We start from the raw sequence: 13,002 nt of genomic DNA on the forward strand, positions 1-13,002 counted from the left end.
TTGCCAAAATATACGTGGCTTTGTCCATTAGGCACATATGCAGAACGTATGCAGTTGGAAAAATCATATTTAGGCTTAGTCCTAGGTAACGCCGGTTTGCGGAAAGTCAACCGACGTGTGAGCTTATGGCCTGTATAGGACCAAGCATGCATCATACTGGGTTGCTGCATTCTCTATGTTTGGGATTGCGTACCTTGTGACTATTATAGACTATATACTTGTGATTGTACTGGTTTTTGTGACTTGCCAAATATAATTGCATGAATTTCTAGACTTAGGTTGCGGACCCCTTAAATTTCCTATGTAGTACCCTACTGGGAATTTTAGGTTCTCACTCCCTTATCTCCCACCTTCTATAGATGGAATATGTGTGATCTTCTCTGAGTACCCAACAACTGAGATAGTGTGGACTTAATGACAGAAAGCAGCAGAGGAGGCCAGTAACAATGACTTCATAGGCATGTCTGAGTGACTTTCTGCATTAATGGACGAGTTCTTCTGGTCAGCATCTATCAGTAGCATAGTGGTCTTTTTCCCTTGCCTTGTATAGACATTTAGAAGGTTAGTATCTTTTGTATATAGTTATATAATCTATATAAGTTTTAGCATAGGATGGCTCTCGTGTGAGCCGAAGCCTGATAATATAAGTCATAGAGTTTGTATATGTATCTATTGTGTATAAATAAGTCATCAATGAATTCTTTAAACTATTTGGTGTATTAAACTGAGCCTACAAGCGTTATATGACACTTACATGATTTCTATTTATATTTATATGTTGCATGTTTTGAATTGCTTAACTCTATACCTGTTAATGTTGTAAGTGTGAGGAGTGTTGAAGTTAGTCCCACATCAAAGAAAGCAAGGAAGAGTGAGGAGTTTATAAGATTAGAGACCCATTAACTTACTACCTTAAGGTTTTGAGTTGGATGTGGTGTCTTCTCATCTTATGTTATCTCACTTGATTCCTTCCCAAAATCTCTCCGGTGGTCGAGAGCTCTCCACGGTTGGCCCAACAAGTGGTATTAGAGCCGATGGTTAATCGGTCTGGTGGTTTTAAGAGGTATTCAAGGTGAAGCATTGAAAGTCTTCCCGGTAAAGGTGGTCTAGGCGGCGTGTCCCGCGGTGTTTTGCGGCGGTGTGATGGACAAATACTAATATGTAGTGGAGGAGCTAGAGGGAAGCTAGAGGGGAGTTGGTGCTTGATGTGGAGGCTCACACTTGAGGGGGAGATGAGGAGTGTTGAAGTTAGTCCCACATCAAAGAGAGCAAGGAAGAGTGAGGAGTTTATAAGATGAGAGACCCATTAACTTACTACCTTAAGGTTTTGAGTTGGATGTGGTGTCTTCTCATCTTATGTTCTCTCACTTGATTTCTCCCCGAAATCTCCTTGGTGGTCGAGAGCTCCCCACGGTTAACCCAACAAGTGGTATTAGAGCCGATGGTTAATCGGTCTGGTAGTTTTAAGGGGTATTCAAGGTGAAGCATCGAAAGTCTTTCCGGCAAAGGTGGTCCGGCTGGCATGTCCCACGGTGCTTTGCGGCGGTGTGATGGACAAATACTCATATGTGGTGGAGGAGCTAGAGGGGAGCTAGAGGGGAGTTGATGCTTGATGTGGAGGCTCACACTTGAGGGGGAGATTGTTAATGTTGCAAGTGTGAGGAGTGTTAAAGTTAGTCCCACATCAAAGAAAGCAAGGAAGAGTGAGGAGTTTATAAGATGAGAGATCCATTAACTTACTACCTTAAGGTTTTGAGTTGGATGTGATGTCTTCTCATCTTATGTTATCTCACTTGATTCCTTCCCAAAATCTCTCCGGTGGTTGAGAGCTCTCCACGGTTGGCCCAACAATACCTTATATACAGGCTAACTCTTGATCTCGATAAGCGATACAGGTTCATAATAATATGTTTAATATATCTAGTCCAGAGTCCCTAGGATAAGCTGAACGGGGAACTAATCTCATAAGTAAATGCCTGTCTGCATTGCAACTAAACTAATAGAAAAAAACGACTGGATTCTCGCTCAAAGGCTATTCTCGAGGCACTTTTTCTCTTATAGCAAAATTCCCCTTCACTTGCGAAACCTTCTTCTTCTTTCTATACGTGACATCTCTTCCTTGTACCTATATACGTAACCATCCCGGAGCAAATCAACCTTATTTCGACCGGTGATACCGGTGTGAGAGTTAGAAAAGAAAGCTAACTTCACTCATGCATAATCCTGTTCTTGCAATAGCCGGCCCTTTCTTTTTACTGTTTTTTCTTCCGGTTCTGCTATGATTGAGATGAAAGCCATTTAAGAAGTCTTGGATACTTTGTTCCATATACCTTTAGCATCTCTTCCCACGTCCTGTGATTTTTCTCTTATGAAATTCTTTCTATTCAAGAAGGCATGAAGCTATGGGATCGAACTCAGGTAACTCACTCTCCAATTTTGGAATTTCTAGCCTCATGCTTTATAATGGGGCATAGAAAGTGCCGCTTCTTTGCCCTTTCTTCTGCTGTTGCTTGTGAAAAGAGAAAGTAAGATTGGGCTTGTGAAAGGATTGTTGTCATCAAGAATTTCTCTCTCTTCTGTCTGGCCTTTCCTTCTAATTCTAATATCGGGATAAAGAGAGCAGGAGTCTTGTGGAGTTTGAAAGACCCTTAGCTTGATGGAGTCTTTTCCAAGGCCAGCAGGCTTACTTACATAAAAAAAGGGAACCTAGCTACTAGTATTGGTCTTGACGTGTTAGGAGTTGTGTCGTTATACGCTATGTCTTCTGTTCTTCTGTATTTTTTCCTTATCATTTGGTATTTGTTACAGGATGTAGATAAATTCTTGTTTATCTATAAAGTTTATGGTTCTAGTCCAGTTTCTACTTTCTTATTTTTTTCTCTACAATTTTAATTTTGAGTCATATTTAGCAAAATAAAACATAAAATTTCAAAAGAAAAAAAAGAAAGAAAAAAAAAGACATGTGATTTCAAAAAAGAAAAGGAAAAAGAGGCAGTGTTGTTGGAAAGAGAAGCGCAAAAAAAAAAAAAAAAAGAATGTCATACAGTTAACAAAGTTGTTGATTTCAATTTTTAAGTATGAAAAAAAAATCTAATTTTTATTAAAATTCACTTTAGGGTATCAATTGGGATAAGAATTTTTTCTTTGTCCAAAACATAAAAAAATGTCTCTTCTTGTTTTGTTTTCTTTGTCACATAATCTGAGTTTTTCTATCAAATTAAAAGTGAAGATTATAACTAAATGCATTAAATGCCTAAAATAATATCTTTGGATTTTTTCCGATTCTTGTTATCAAAGTGTTCATATCATTTTCCATCTCTCGCATCATTAATTTAAAGAAAATGTCTGGGTAAACTAACATCTCTCCTATCAATTTCTTAACAAATCAGTTAATTTTATAACAAAAAAAAAATCCAAAATCTAATAAAAAAACTGAAAACCACTGAAAAAGAACATTCAAAACTTAACAAAAGAAACATCTAAAATCATTAAAAAATAACATCCAAAACATATAACAAAAAAATCTAAAACCAAACAAAAAAATATCTAAAATCATTGAAAAAACACATTTAAATTCAAATAAAAAACATAAAAAATCATTGAAAAAGAACATTTGGCTATGCGAGAAGCTACAACTAGAGGTGAGAATAGTGCATTCGACTGTGAGGGGTATTTCTTGCACTGCGACAGTAGCGTTGTTCTAGTGATAAACAACAACCTGAGCGAGTAACGACGACAATTATCATTTGGACCTACACAAACTGCAACTGGAGGTGGAACACCAATATAGATTTGACAAGGATGGCGAGGGATGGACGGCGGCTACGGCAATGGTGTTGACCCAGCGCTGCGTGCCGAGTAACCTAGAGTTTCAAGATAGCATGATGGCGGTATTAGGTGGAGAGTTCTGCTGAGGGGGTATTTACATTTGAGAGGCAAGGAAAGGGAGAAAGCAAAATTAGTTTGGAGTGATTTTGGATATTTTATATTTTATATTTTTTTTGCTTGTTTATAACTGAATTATCTTATTGGTTTTAGTTGGCTAGTACTCTAATTAATTACTTAGAATAATTTTAATTTAAATTTAACTTGGATGAGCCTTTCGTAAACAAATTCTGGAATAATTTCCATTTAGATAGTTTTAGTTCATTTGATCGTAAAAATTTTTGGCAAAAATGAACGCGGATCGAATTGGATCGGAGATGGCCAAAATCTTGATACGATCTGCACTAAAATCATCGGATAGGATCGGATCTAATATCCGCAGTTTGTAAGTTTGGATTCGATTCGATCTACACATTTGCGAATCGAGTCGGATATCGGATATATCCGCAAAATACAAAATATTTTTAAAAGCTTATTTTTATTAAAAAATATCAATAAAATTTCTTTTTTCTACTCTTTTAAATATGTTTACTCTTAAAATAATAGTAAATATATTTTTTTAAATAATAAAATTAAAATAATACAACATATATAATAGTCATTAGTTAAAATAAAATATAAAAAATTATTTATTTATTTATTTACTTTTACAGATCCACGAATATGTAAATATCTGCATAAAATTCGCAATCTAATCCTATTAGTATGCGAATCGGATCCATATATATCTATAATTTTTAGTTCAGTCAAATAAATACTGCAGATATACTAATCGAAACTGATTCATGAGCGCCTCTAATTTTTGCCTTGATGAAAGTACATTTAAATTTTGGAAATAGAAGGTTAATTTAAGCATAAAACAAGAAAGTAAACGTTGTAAACAAATAATTAAAACACCTCACAAAACCAGCTGGGTGAATCATTTCCTGATCTATTATTCAAAAGGTGCTCGAATATTCTTCCATCCAATGGAAAATTTATTAAAACTTCAAACATTGTCAAACCCTGTAACAAATATATACATATATATAATATATTAGAACAAGAACAAACTTATTGATGAGTTATTTTCCCTGTCCCGCTAACTTGATGATAATGATATACAATGCTTCCAGATTAAATTATTTAAAGCAGAGAAACCAAAATTAAAACAAAATGTTGAAGCACCATAAACGAAAAACCAAAACTAAAATTTTGAAATGTTTCATCATGTAGGTGACTAACTAAAGAGGCATAACTACATAAGAACCATAGGTCCAAAATTATTTTGTGAAATTTTACTTCATATGATTGTAATTGATACTATTGTCTCACACATTTGTATAATTAAAGTATTAAATTATTGCTTAAATAAACTAAAAAAGTACATATAAATAAATTTTGAATAGACAAAAATATACACCAAAAATTCATAAATATCAAAGTACAAATTAGGGATTATTTTTTACACATAAAAGTGTCATGCTCGTGTAGTAAAAGTTTGATATTTACAAATCTTTAAAGTGTACTTTTGTTCATTAAAAATAATCTTTATAATGTGCTTTGATTCTTATGAATCTTAGTGTGTATTTTTGTCCACTTAAATTCTTTCGTGTGTACTTATGTTTATACTCTAAATTGTTTTTAATAGTTGTTTTATATCAAATCGTATATGCCTTAGAAAGTTCCTCAATGAATCATTGTCTCAACAATAAAAAGAAAAAAGTTTAAACATGATCCTATTAAATTAACATATAAGAAAATAAATACCAAAACTACAATATTCATACGGGTATTATTTGTTGAGCTCAGCATTAAGCGTCTCAATGCTTTTGGTCCTCTTTTTTATATTTTTTGGATAGTGCTCGCAGCATGCGTAGATAATACATCCCAGAATGCAATGTTTCTTCTTTATCTCATCCTGATCAAAACGCATCTTGCACTCATTGATACAAACGTCTAAAGTAGTAGAGGAAATTGCATAAGAACTTGCTAAAATTACTAACATTGTAATTGCAAGAATCGCACCATTCTTAGCCATTGGTTTCTCTTCTTTTTAGTCTTGCAATAACAAGTTTATGGTAGATCACGTTTTATATAAGCTTAGAATCTTTCTTTAGTATTTTTCTACAAATGATTTTATAAGATATTATTTGCTTAGTTCCGTCCTCTCCTTATACCAAGAGCTACAAAATACTATATATAAACAAAACTAAAATTTCTCATTGTAGCAAAGTGTTGTTTTGAAGTTAATTATTCTAGGTAAGCTTGAAATATCTCTTCAGTCCAACATATTTTCATAAATATACATTAGATAATAAAGCAACCAATTTAATTTTTTAAGAACTTTTATGATATATTGCACATCAGAAAATGTTGAATATAAAATTTAGGATTCAGAAAGTTAAAAGCTCCCTGCCTCAAACAAATATTGAAAAGATAATGGCAAGCTAGATCTTATTTGTTTTCAAATGAAAATTATTTAAATAATTAGTATTTTAGAAACAATGAGCTTGGTCTCGGTCTAGTTCTCGTGGATTACGGTTAAGAATATCTATATCGTCAAGAGAAGACCATTTTACCAAAATTTTGTGTCTCTTAATACGCTGCATCCGGATTCAAAATTTGACATAGATCAATTAGTAGAACTTTTTAGTGTTAGATGTGTGAGTGTGTAGTGTGAATGTGTTTGTGATGTAATACCTAAAATTGAGGGTTGTCTAATCTATTTGACCAAGAAGGAGCAAGTAATAAGTTTTATATAAGAATTTATTAACTTATTTAATTGTTATCATGCAATAGAGTTTAGTTTTCTACTAATAATTAATTTTAAAATTTATTATCTAAAAACTAAAAATTAAATGTATACGTTATTATATAAATAAAATTAATTAATTTTTATATTTATTATTTAAAAATGATATTTCCTTTCTCTTTTTTATATTAGTATAAAAAATTTTATAACTATAAAATTAACTCAAACTCTACTTTTTTTTTTTAAAAGAAATCTTAATTCTAATCACAGTTTGATATTTTTTTCAAATAGTATCTAATGAACATTTGAAGGATGAGAAAAAAATATAAATTAAAAAGATAATAAATAAAAAAATTTGAAAATAAATAAAAAATTAAAAAGTATATATATATATATATATATATATATATATATATATATATAATATTTCTATGGCTATCGCATGGTGATATGGTTGAGTTACTACTGTTGTATAGTGCTTCTATGGCCGTCGCTGTTGTGGAAAATGGTCGGATTCGATGCCGCTGATTTCAGGTCAAGAGAAAAGGATTTTTAGACGAGTTTAGCTTTGTGGGTTTCAACTAATTGAGTTAGAGAGTTTCGTTTTTAAAATTAAAGGTTTTAATTTAAGAATGTTTACAGAGTCTATTGAATAATTGCAAATAATTCATGATTGTCTGGACTGAATTTGATGAATATGTGTTTAATTTTCTAATTATTTGAGAATGCTGAAAATTCTTATTCCTAGCTAGTTGTGATGATGAGAATTGTTTGAATTTTGGCTGTGAATACGTTATGTTTATGCTTTGGTTAAATGATGTATGACTTTTGAATAGTATATAGGTCTCAGTTGCGTGGGATGGATGAAATTGTTTGCTTGATTGATTTACTATTTGATTTGGTTAATTCTGGATTGAGTGCTGGTTTGGATCAAGATAAATTGAGAGATTGTGAAAATGAAGGAGCCAGTAAAAGTGGTAAAGTCTAATTTTAAGGGGAGGTTCTGTCCGAGTTTTTGTAAGAATATACCAAAAGGTGGTTTTAGTTAATATTAAATGTTAAACGAATATGGTCGGAGGGTAATGTAAATTTTGAATGAACGAGTGATTTTTCTTTGGTTTCAATAGTAAAAGATTCGAAAGGGGGCTAATTTTTATTGAAATAGAAAGTGGCTTAACTTAAAAGAAAACGATTTGATTATTGAAAATTATATTTGAAAATAGTTTGATTAGTGAAAAGGATTTGATATTTGAAAACTGTTTGATTATTGAAAAGGATTTGCTATTTGGAAATGATTTGGTTAGGATCCTTGAAAGGTGGCAAAGTCCGAATTTTAGAGGAGATGCTGCCGAAACTTTTATAAAACTCTGAGACTTTATTTGAAGCATTATTTAAATGAAAATTTGATTTAAGAATCATATTATTTGATTTTGATTTATTAAAACAAGATTCATGTTTTCAGTTTGATTTTTAAGAAAAATATTATCTTTTGAGTTCGATTTATTTAGAAAAAAAAATTTATCTTCATTAAATGTTAAAAAGATTTGAATACTTATAAACTAAACGTTTTGATATTATAATTGATGAATGGCTAAAAGTGTACCTTTCTGGTGATGCGGAGGTGTGAATGATTATATGGTGATGTGGAGGTATGAATGATTATGTGGTGATGCGGAGGTATGATTGATTATTTGGTGATGTTGAGGTATGACAAAGAAAAGGAATGAGAATCTATGAATGATGAACAAATGAATGAAAATTGATAATTATTTATGAGAATTGGTTATTTAATTTGTTGAGTTGAGAAATTAACTAATTTCAATTAATGATGACAAATATTATTTTTTTGGGTTAATCATTTAATTAGTTTTTAATTGTGTTTGATAAAGTGATGCATGCCAAAGAAATAAAATAGTTGCAGCAGCCCAAACAGATAGAAAAATAACCAAGTCTCTCAGTGGGCTCTCAAACACTCAAGGTCCAAAGAAATATTGCAAAAATCAACTGGGCTGAATGAAAACATATTCAACCCAAATCCAAGTTGACTACATTAAGCTTCTCATCCAAGATTGAAGACTTACCTCTCTCCGCTTGCTTCGGTCAGCATCAGAACAAAAGAGAGAGAGCTTCGTTAAATTGCTCTTTTCACCATAGAAGAAAGAAAGAGAAAGCTTAATCCAAAAAGCAAACGTCTATTCACCCAAATCAAACCATTTCAAGTTAAGTCAGAAGATAAAAGTGATTTATTTCCATTTGCATGCATGTTAATTTCTTCACTCCTTCTCCAACTTTCTGCGACACCATTTTTGGTTAAATGAAGAAAGAAGTCTTTGATCTCTGCTGTTGTAAATTAATGGTTCACAAAGTTTCTTGGAGCCAAAGCACATTATTAATGGTTCAGATTTGGGTTTACCATTGAAACAATTTTTCTTTGCTGATTTAATGTCTTCGGTCAAGCAAAAAGAACCAGCTTTGAAGTCCCTAATTTGGGGATTAATGGAAGAAAGTGAAAGGTAAGTTGGTGAAGCACACAGTTCGAAAAAGTTGACTTGGATGAGAGCAACTTAGCAACATGCAAGGATAGACAAAAAAAAAATTTTTGTTAATACAAAGGTAAGGAGAGAGAACCAGGGTTTGAAGTTCAAGTTCTGAGAAGTCTTCGCTGAGAGAGTTCATCAACTTGGATAGTGCTTTCTATCAAAGGAGCATTCCATCAGAATGAAGAACTAAATCAGAGTCAAGCAAATCTGGTTCATCACATAGCAACATAAGCTATTGAAACAATCAATCTCTTTCATGTTTTACAGATTGTAGTGTTCATTTTTAATGTATATCTTTCTGTAATTTCTTGAGATGTAAAAGGCAAAAGAGAGAGCTCAAGTAAAAGCCAATGAGTGTTTAAAAGGTTGAGTGATACACTTGAGTGAAAAGCCTAGAGTGATTTTAGATTTCTTTAGGTTGGTTTTGTGTCTTGTATCTTGTACCAAAAAGGTACCCCTTTCTTAGTTGGTAAGCACTAAGAGTGAAGAGTAAGGTATTAGCATAGCCAAGTCAAGTTAGGTTAGAACTTGAGAGGGAAAGGATTGTGTCAATCCTGTGGAATTGGTGTATGTAATACTTTAACTATAGTGGAAATTTCACCATGGTTGTGGTGGAGACTGGATGTAGGTTGTATGGCACAAGGCAACTGAATCAGGATACTTGTTGGTGTCAGCTTCTCTATTCCCTTCTCTGTTCTGTTTTTTGATATTCATGAGACAAAACTAAATTTTCTCATAAATTTTCCACTGCTGAGTTCAAATAGATTCAGATGGAAATTTTGTAATTAAAGGGTTATTTCATTAAAGTAGAAGAAGGTCATAGATTCAACCCCCTTCTCCAAGTCTTCTACAACCTTCAATTGGTAATCAGAGCCAAAGGTCCAATGGCAAACAACTTGGGCACAACTACAGTTGCCTACACTCTAACAGAAGGCCAGTCAAACAACAGGCCTCCCTTTTTCAACGAGAAGAACTATGCCTAATGGAAAGAGAGGATACGAATTTTCATCCAATCCATTGATTATAACATATGGAAGATTGTTGTAAGCGGCCCCAAGATTCCAATAAAGACCAGTGCTGATGGAGTGGTGACTCCAAAAGAAGAAACTGAATGGAACGATAATGACAAAAAGAAAGTGGAGCTGAACGCTAAGGCCATCAACCTTCTTCACTATGCTATCAGCTTTGAAGAGTACCAAAAGGTGTCTAGATGCAAGACAGCCAAAGAAATTTGGGAGAAACTTCAGGTTACACACGAAGGCATTAAACAGGTCAAAGAAACAATGATTGATATGCTGTGAAAAGAATACGAGATGTTCAACATGAAGGATGGAGAAAGTATTGATGAAGTGTTTGAGAGATTCTTAATCATAATCAACAACCTTGATGCTATGGGTACAACCTACTCAGAACAAATCCTAGTGAGAAAACTACTTAGAAGCCTCACATAGGAATGGGAAACAACAGCCACCATCCTAGCCGAGAATAACAACCTAAGTCCCATAACCTAGGATGAGTTGAGAGGAAAACTTCTTGCCTATGAAGCCACACACACAAACCCAGACTCAAAGAAAAAGGGAATAACCCTTAAGTCAAACATAGAATCAAAAGAGAGTGAGTCTAGTAATAGCTTTTCAGATGATGAACTTGTATTTTTTGCTAGGGGACTTAGAAGGCTAAGGAGGAACAAAGGCAAGTACAAGGGCTCAAGCTCAAAGGAGTACAAGAAAGAATTGAGCAAAGTGGTATGTCACCATTGCAAGGAAGCTGGACATCTCAAATACAATTATCCAAAACTCAAGAAGGAGGACAAAGGGAAGAAAGAAAAGAAGAGAGTGCTCATGGCATTTTGGGAGGACCTTAAGAGTGATTCGGAAGAGGAAGAAGACTCCGAATGTGAAGCTCATATTTGCTACATGGCTGGTGAGGATCAACTCGATGAGGTAAATTACTATAACTTGTCCATAGATGATTTATATGTTATAATTGACGATCTCACACTAAATTCTGCAAAACTGCTGGAAAAATATACTAAATTTAAATCTGAAAAAGAAATGTTGAAAGTTGAAAATGATTTTTTGAGAGAAAAGGTGAAGGAAACTGAATGTGCTTTGGATTTTATTGAAGAAAACAGATTTCTAAAATCTAAACTTGAAAAATTAAAAGAAAAGCACATTGTGGATCCTTCTCAAGAGCTTATTGCTCAAAATGAAAGATTAAATAAAATGATTAAAAGATTGAATGGGGACTTAGCAAAATTTGCTCAAAGTTCTAGCAACTTGGACAAATTACTTGCAAGTCAAAGACCATTGTTTGAAAAATCTGGTTTAGGATATGTGACAAATGATGATGCTGTTTTTGATAGATCTCCTACAATATTTCTGGCCTCTTTATCGAAAACTAAGTCCAACATGGACAAATATGTTTTGGGACATGTTCCCATATATGAAGAAAAATCTGGAAGTTCCTTTTCAAATGAAAATGCTTTGTCTTCAAGAACCGAAACTGTTTATAACAAGTCGGGTCTAGGCTATGTCCCAACCAATGTGGTTACATTAAAAAAACTATTTGCTAATAGAACCTCATCTTCAAAAAGTCAAAACCCAGTAAAAAATTCTGGTTGGAATGCTTTTGGAATATCTCATAACTTCTCTTGTCCAAGGCCACCACAACAAAATGGTGTCATAGAAAGAAGAAATAGAAGTATTCAAGAAATGACAAGAGCCGTGCTATGTGAGAATAATGTTCCAAAATTTCTTTGGGCTGAAGCGGTTAACACAGTGATAGGAAGATTTATGTTGGTTAGGAATTTCACACAAATAATCTCATCGAAGTATAGCTCCCAACCGACAAACAATCCTCAATCAAGTTTTTGGCGCCGTTACCGGGAAATTGCAATGATGTTATGTTATTGGCTATTGTGAATATGTCCATATTGTGAATATTCCTCTTTTGGTTATTTCTTGGTTTAGCTAAGTAGTTAGGAGTTTGTTTTCTTTATTTCTTGTTGGTTTTTATCTTTGTTTTCTCTTGTCACTATGAATTCTCATCACTTTGGCTATGAGTTTGATTCTAACTATGTTGTAGGAAATGGGAATTACAATGACAACATGCATCAAGGATGGAACAACCAAATATAGGAGGAGCCTCAAGGATTTGATCAACCCACTTGGCAACAATCTTCCCAAATGTATTATGAGCAAGAACCATAGCATGATGCATGCCAATCCAATGGCTATGGTGGACCTCCTTGTGATTATCAACAACCACCACTATATACTTATGAACCTCCTCCTCAATATAGCCCTCAACCACCATACTCACAAGCCCCCTACCATCAAATACCTTCCCATAACCCACCCCCATCATATTGGTAACCTTGTATACCTCAACCATATGAACCATATGAATCATACTTAAAATCACCACAATTCCAACCCCAATACCCTCAAAAACCACTACCTTTATACTATTACTAAGATGAACCACCTCCCATATATGAAAACTTTTAACTGCAAGATGAATTTCTCTTTCCACCACAACCCTCCATGGAAGAACACCCATATCCATCTATCCAAGAGCAATGTGATCCTACTTATGTTAGTCAAGTGGAACAAGAGCCAATGGATCGTCTTAAGGAAGCAATGGATCAACTTCAAGTAATCATCCGTCAAAAAGAGCAAGAGGAAGCCCAAAGGAGGCACGAAGATATCATGGCTAACCTTGCCAAAATTAAAGCCACCTTGGACTCATGGGACTCATGCAACAAACAAAGCATTTCTACGGATGAATGTGGAGAATCAATCGAAGAGCGGAGCATGAAGGAGATCTTATAATCTTAAC

General features: G+C 33.7%; 1 long non-coding RNA gene across 1 annotated transcript; it reads right to left on the reverse strand.

Moving 5' to 3' along the window:
• Positions 1-4,651: 4,651 nt before the first annotated feature.
• On the reverse strand, positions 4,652-6,099 carry LOC112729324 (uncharacterized). The gene is made up of 2 exons (XR_003166480.2): positions 5,655-6,099; positions 4,652-4,890 (listed from the first exon to the last, which is right to left on the reverse strand). It is a non-coding gene; the product is annotated as an uncharacterized lncRNA (long non-coding RNA).
• Positions 6,100-13,002: the final 6,903 nt, after the last annotated feature.

The sequence above is a fragment of the Arachis hypogaea genome, chromosome 12, assembly GCF_003086295.3.
Source record: "Arachis hypogaea cultivar Tifrunner chromosome 12, arahy.Tifrunner.gnm2.J5K5, whole genome shotgun sequence".
NCBI lineage: Eukaryota > Viridiplantae > Streptophyta > Magnoliopsida > Fabales > Fabaceae > Arachis > Arachis hypogaea.